General features: G+C 44.5%; 1 long non-coding RNA gene across 1 annotated transcript; it reads left to right on the plus strand.

Annotated features, from left to right (window-relative positions):
* Window positions 1-2,785: 2,785 nt before the first annotated feature.
* On the plus strand, window positions 2,786-6,257 carry LOC311231383. The gene is made up of 2 exons (XR_014619863.1): window positions 2,786-2,876; window positions 5,331-6,257. It is a non-coding gene; the product is annotated as an uncharacterized lncRNA (long non-coding RNA).
* Window positions 6,258-7,649: the final 1,392 nt, after the last annotated feature.

Consider the following 7,649-nt stretch of genomic DNA (forward strand, 5'->3'; position numbering starts at 1 on the left):
CTAGAACAAGTATTTAAATTTTTTCTATATTCAAGAAAGTGGAAAGGAACCCAACATTTTCAATTGTCTGCACACAATCGTTGTTTTGTTATTCACCACCATGCCCCTAGTCAGTCTACACCACCATGCCCCTAGTCAGTCTACACCACCACCATGCCCCTAGTCAGTCTACACCACCATGCCCCTAGTCAGTCTACACCACCACCATGCCCCTAGTCAGTCTACACTAGCAACCTGCGCCTAGTCAGTCTACACCACCATGCCCCTAGTCAGTCTACACCACCACCATGCCCCTAGTCAGTCTACACCACCATGCCCCTAGTCAGTCTACACCACCACCATGCCCCTAGTCAGTCTACACTAGCAACCTGCGCCTAGTCAGTCTACACCACCATGCCCCTAGTCAGTCTACACCACCATGCCCCTAGTCAGTCTACACGACCACCATGCCCCTAGTCAGTCTACACCACCACCATGCCCCTAGTCAGTCTACACCACCATGCCCCTAGTCAGTCTACACCACCATGCCCCTAGTCGGTCTACACCAACCTGCCCCTAGTCAGATATGCTTACTTTTGGTTAGGCCTCCAAATTAAGATAATCTGGACAAACCTGTCAGATTTTCTGATTTATATGTAGACCGGTTTGAGTTTATTGTAGTGATGTTACTGTGTTTCAAAATCTCAGATATTAACTTGTTAAGTGTTTGTTTTTTTACAGTATGTAAAACCCTACTGTCATGCACTAATAAACTAACCTACGCTGTAACACGCAACACTTTGATGAATATTGTTACTCAGCTGATAGAGTTGTAATAAAATATATAATTTCATTGTTGCAAATATACTGTTACAGTGCTGGATCTCATCAATGAGATGAACGCAGAAGACGGCTCAAGAACAACTACTTCAAGTGGTCGTAAGTGATGTATAATTTTTTTTTATTGTGTGTGTGACTGTGTATATATAATATATACTTTTTAATCTGGGACATCATTTTCAAAGAGTCATCCTGTAATGCCTTCTCTATCTCTCTCTCTCCCAAGACGGTCAAGATCTAACGTATTCTCGCTCTCTCTAGGTTCATGGCCACTAATGACTTCAGACCTTCAGAAGGACAGTATGCTGGATGAGGAAGGTCTTGGCCATGCTGCGATGGCTCCTAGAAGACAAGAACGGAGAGGTGCTGGACCTGGCTGTCAAATGGTTTGTAATGCTACAGTATATTGTATGTAGTTGTGCATGACATGGACTAAATTAGAGGTCCTAGATATGCAAAATAATATTGAGAATCACTGGCCTTAGACTATCTACTAACGTATTCTCGCTCTCTCTCTTTAGGTTCATGGCCACTAATGACTTCAGAGCTTCAGAAGGACAGTATGCGTGTAGCTTATTGCCAGCGGAAGAGTGCAAGAATGCTTCCGCATTCGTCACTGCACGCCAGTACGGTAATGCGCCTTTCCTTTCGCCCCGCTCAGACAAATGCATGTAGTACATTGCAACACAACGCAGCATTTCCGCGTACATTGCAACGAATCACTTGGAGTTTGAAAGTGATATCAGAAGAAACTACTCAACCTCAGCTGTCTTTAACTAGCAGGACACTAGTGGGCTAGTCGCTAAAATATATATCGTTTTATATATAATTGTACCAACACAGATATTAGGCAGTACACTACACACATTGTCCTGCAATACATACAGTGAATGCACAGCTACATTCGCCATATATTTCTATCGCTGCTGCGGTCTACAGTGAAATGCAATATTATTATTATTATTGTAAAGATTATCATTACAATCGCAGCCTGGAGAGGCAATGTTACAAGTGTACGAGGGTTGTGTGCAAAGAGCACAGCCTCTCAATTTGCACAACGTGCACAAAATAATAATTGTAATGATCTTTACAATAATAATAATATTGCATTTCACTGTAGACCGCAGCAGCGATAGAAATATATGGCGAATGTAGCTGTGCATTCACTGTACATGTATTGCAGGACAATGTGTGTACTGCTTAATATCTGTGTTGGTACAATTATATATAAAATCGATATATATTTGAGCGACTAGCCCACTAGCGTGAAGGGGCTCCTTTCCTCAGAGCAGCCCGCTTGTATCACCACGCTCGGCGCTGCTGCGATGGTGCAGGAGGTTGCCTCGCTAGTGGGCTAGTCGCTCAAATATATATATCGTTTTATATATAATTGTACCAACACAGATATTAGGCAGTACACACATTGTCCTGCAATACATGTACAGTGAATGCACAGCTACATTCGCCATATATTTCTATCGCTGCTGCGGTCTACAGTGAAATGCAATATTATTATTATTGTAAAGATCATTACAATTATTATTTTGTGCACGTTGTGCAAATTGAGAGGCTGTGCTCTTTGCACACAACCCTCGTACACTTGTAACATTGCCTCCAGGCTGCGATTGTAATGATAATCTTTACAATAATAATAATAATATTGCATTTCACTATAGACCGCAGCAGCGATAGAAATATGTGGCGAATGTAGCTGTGCATTCACTGTACATGTATTGCAGGACAATGTGTGTACTGCCTAATATCTGTGTTGGTACAATTATATATTTTAGCGACTAGCCCACTAGCGTCCTGCTAGTTAAAGACAGCCGCGGAAATGCTGCGTTGTGTTGCAATGTACTACATGCATTTGTCTGAGCGGGGCGAAAGGAAAGGCGCATTACCGTACTGGCGTGCGGTGACGAATGCGGAAGCATTCTTGCACTCTTCCGCTGGCAATAAGTTACACCCGGACAGTATGCTGGATGAGGAAGGTCTTGGCCATGCTGCGATGGCTCCTAGAGGACAAGAACGGAGGTGCAGGACCTGGCTGTCAAATGGTTTGTAATGCTACAGTATAAATTATTGTATTACATCACACTCACCATCAATGACTCCACCATCACCCCCTCCCCCCTAGTCCGCAACCTCTGTGTCATCCTCGACCCCACCCTCTCATTTGACCCCATGTCCGCTCCATTGTCAAAACTTCATATTTTCACCTCCGCAACATTGCCAAAATCCGTCACTGCCTCTACCCCCTGCTGCTGAATCCCTCATACACGCCTTCATCTTTTCCCTCCTGGACTACTGTAACTCCCTCCTCACTGGCATCACCTCCCGCTCCCTCCATAAACTGCAGATGGTCCAAAACTCAGTTGCCCGCCTCCTCACTAACACCCGGTCCCGCGAACACATCACTCCTGTCCTCCACTCCCTCCACTGGCTCCCGATCAAGGAACGCATTAACTTCAAAACACTACTCCTCACCTTCAAAGCCATCCATAGCCTGGCCTCACCCTGGTCTTAAACTTTTTACACCAAGAGAACGGTGGGGAGAGAATATATACATATGATGGGGAGAGAATATATACATACAGTGGGGAGGAGACTGTACATTAGGAGGGGGTGGTTGGGAGAGAAATATACATATAATAGACAGTCTCCTCCCCACCGTATGTATATATTCTCTCCCCACCATATGTATATTTCTCTCCCACCCACCCACCCCCTCCTAATGTACAGTCTCCTCCCCACCGTATGTATATATTCTCTCCCCACCGTATGTATATATTCTCTCCCCACCATATGTATTTTCTCTCTCACCCACCCACCCCCTCCTAATGTACAGTCTCCTCCCCACCGTATGTATATATTCTCTCCCCACCATATGTATATATTCTCTCCCCACCATATGTATATTTCTCTCCCACCCCCTCGTAATGTACAGTCTCCTCCCCACCGTATGTATATATTCTCTCCCCACCGTATGTATATATTCTCTCCCCACCATATGTATATATTCTCTCCCCACCATATGTATATTTCTCTCCCACCCCCTCGTAATGTACAGTCTCCTCCCTACCGTATGTATATATTCTCTCCCACCCCCTCCTAATGTACAGTCTCCTCCCCACCGTATGTATATATTCTCTCCCCACCATATGTATATTTCTCTCCCACCCCCTCCTAATATACAGTCTCCTCCCCACCGTATGTATATATTCTCTCCCCACCGTATGTATATTTCTCTCCCACCCACCCCCTCCTAATGTACAGTCTCCTCCCCACCGTATGTATATATTTTCTCCCACCCCCTCCTAATGTACAGTCTCCTCCCCACCGTATGTATATATTCTCTCCCCACCATATGTATATTTCTCTCCCACCCCCTCCTAATATACAGTCTCCTCCCCACCGTATGTATATATTCTCTCCCCACCGTATGTATATTTCTCTCCCACCCACCCCCTCCTAATGTACAGTCTCCTCCCCACCGTATGTATATATTTTCTCCCACCCCCTCCTAATGTACAGTCTCCTCCCCACCGTATGTATATATTCTCTCCCCACCGTATGTATATTTCTCTCCCACCCACCCCCTCCTAATGTACAGTCTCCTCCCCACCGTATGTATATTCTCCCCCCAACGTATGTATATATACCGCCATCTTTCTCCCGGGTTGGTGTGATCACATGACTGACAAAGCCGTGCAGCGATAGGCCAGAAGTCAATTCGATTGCATCCAGGCGCGATTGCTTATCCTGTCTGGGTAGCCCGGATGATGGTTTTTTGATCGAATTTTATACACCGCAATTATGCATCGAATTTTTTTTACATTGAATTTTATTATACATTCGAATTTTTTACATTGAATTTTTATTTCACATAGGTAAATTCAGAGCAAAAAAATTCAGATACATGATTTTCAAAGTAATTATTTTCAATGCTATAAATTCAGTGTCTGAAAAAATTCAGATACATTTTTCAAAGTAATTATTTTCAATGCTATAAATTCGGTGTCTGAAAAAATTCAGATACATGTTTTCAAAGTAATTATTTTCAATGCTATAAATTCGGTGTCTGAAAAAATTCAGATACATGTTTTCAAAGTAATTATTTTCAATGCTATAAATTCGGTGTCTGATAAAATTCAAAAATCAGATACATGTTTTCAAAGTAATTATTTTCAATGCTTTAAATTTGGTGTCTGAAAAAATTCAGATACATGTTTTCAAAGTAATTATTTTCAATGCTATAAATTCAATTCAGATACATGTTTTCAAAGTAATTATTTTCAATGCTATAAATTCGGTGTCTGATCAAATTCAAATACTTCTGTCACTCATTTGCTTCCATACTGGCTCTTGTTGTATTTTGTTATCTTGCTTTCCTTCTCTCTCTTCTCTCTCTCTTCTCTCTCTCTCTTCTCTCTCTCTATCTCATCCTCTTCTCTTCTGTCGTTGAATTTGTGGTTCGTTCTTTTTATTTGCCTTTTTCACTTTTCGTGTAGGGCAGTGAGTGGAAGTCCCATCCCCTCCACGTCGGGGACCAGCACGCCTCGCCGGGGCCGGCGACAGCTCCCCCAGACCCCCGCCACGCTACGCCCCCACGTCACCTATTCCCCCGTGGTCCGTAAGGCTATGCCCACGCCTCCCGGGGTGCCCCAGGGGCGCCTCCCGGCCCGGCCCCCTGGCGCTTTTCTCCGGAGCCCCCCCCAGGGGCCTCCCCCTGCCGGCCCCCCGCCACCCCACCATGGCTCACCTCGTCAGGGTCGCCACCCGCCACCTCGCTGGGGTGACGCGGGAGGAGGGGGGTCTCCATGGAGGGCGACGGTTGCTTCTACAACCAGGACTACGAGCCACGCCACGAGCCGCCCGCCTATGAGCAGAGCCCCGCATAACATTGGGGTCTTGTGCTTGGCACTCCGAGCATGGCACTAACACTGTCACGGTTAGGAGTTTGATTCCTGCTGGGGCCACCCGTTGTGAATGATGTATACAGTCATTCCAAAGCACTTTATGTCCTAGTAATAGAGCTGTGCTATAGAGATGCTGTCATTCATTCATAACTAAACCAAAAGACATTTATAAACAACGTCTTACTAAATGCAGGCTTTCATTTACAACTGAACGGCCATATCACTCGTTTTTGTATTAATTCTCCTAAAAAATGTTGCTAAGCTAGACTAACATGAAAGTTTAAGTGAAAGTACACACTTGAGTAAAAGTCAAAGTTTCTACTTTTAAATGTACTTAAGTAGTAAATTGAACTTTTTTTCTGACTGTCTATATTCTTCTGATAGCAGGTGTTTAATCAAAGATCCCCTGTGGGAGAAGCTGTTGCAGGGGAACAATGGGTTAATTTCATTGGAGGCTTTGTCGTTGGGTTCAGAGAGGAGGATGTGATATTTTTTTGTTAATAAATGTTTAAATATCTATTCAAGTTGTCATTTTTAACTGGAAAAAGTAGCATGTATGGGGGTAATTGTTACTTTACTTGATATTTGAGCTTCACTGCAGAATGGTGTATATTGTGTACAATGTGCACATACACTGAGAATATATTTCAGTGAGGTAGGAGACAGCATGTAAACTTCTGAATTGTTCAATGCGGGACATGCCAATACTCCATTGGTAAAGGGAAGGGTCCTTAAATATGTGGCATTGTATTACTAATCAACCATTTCCTACTGTATTTCCGGTAATGTATGGTCATAGGCAGATAGTGGAGTAGCTCTGGCAGAATACTGGGTACACAGTAAATTCCGCAAAGTAAATTTGACTCAAACTGAGTACATTTCACTCAAACTGAGTAAAATTTCTTTACTCAGTTTGAATCAAATGTACTCAGTTTGAGTCAAATGTACTCTGCGGAATTTACTGTGTAGTACCATTGCATTGGCAGTGTCGGCTAGGCTTCGGGCAACCAAACCTGGCCCAGTGTGTGTGGGTCGCATCTGGGCTGCTTTAGGCAACCCGACGTTCACCGCTTCCGGCAACCCCGGACATGGCCCAGTGTACTCGGGCCGGAATCGGCCAGTCAGTCATTGCCGCCTACTCGGCCGATCCGGACGTTCACCGCTTCCGGCAACCCCGGACCTGGCCCAGTGTACTCGGGCCGGAATCGGCCAGTCAGTCATTGCCGCCTACTTGGCCGACTCTGGCAGCCGGACTTGGGCCGACTAATTTCTTCCGGCCTGCCGGATACAGGCCATTAATGGGCCGGAACTTTTTGGCCACCTGGGATACAATGAAATGCGGGTGGTCTTGCCCGCAACGATGTGCAATACAGTGGTACATATAATAGAATCAAAAGAAGAAAACAACATTGTGCAGTAACAGGTAGCAGGTAACATGGAGTGACATCTCGGTATCTGTACATAGTTATTTACAGAGCATGTGTGACATGCTAGTTAGCTTTGGTAGTGCAATACACTGTTCCTGTTATTCTAATTTAAAGTGTCCTTTCCTTTGGCCATAAGTGTGCGTGTGTGCGACATGAGTGTGTGCCCGCTCATGTTAAAGTGTTAAGTGGCTGCTCGTGTGTGAGCGTGCACAGTGTGCGTGTGTGTGTTCATGTGTGCTTGTGTGTGGACAGTTCAATGTTCTGAGCACTCAATGATGTCATCACCTGTGTTTTCCAGGAGAAAAGTCGCAAGCAACTGGACAGCATCGGTAACGGTCACATAGGCCTAGCTCGTTGACTTAGCCGCATTAACAATGATTACTTTGACACATTGATAAGTCTCCTTAGAGACTTTCAAAAATTGCCATGGCCGACTATATTTCAAGTCGTCCTGGCGGGGTATTGGGTTAAGTTTTCAACCAGC

This window comes from Notolepis coatsorum, assembly GCF_963971535.1.
Source record: "Notolepis coatsorum genome assembly, chromosome: 7".
NCBI classification, from domain to species: Eukaryota; Metazoa; Chordata; class Actinopteri; order Aulopiformes; family Paralepididae; genus Notolepis; species Notolepis coatsorum.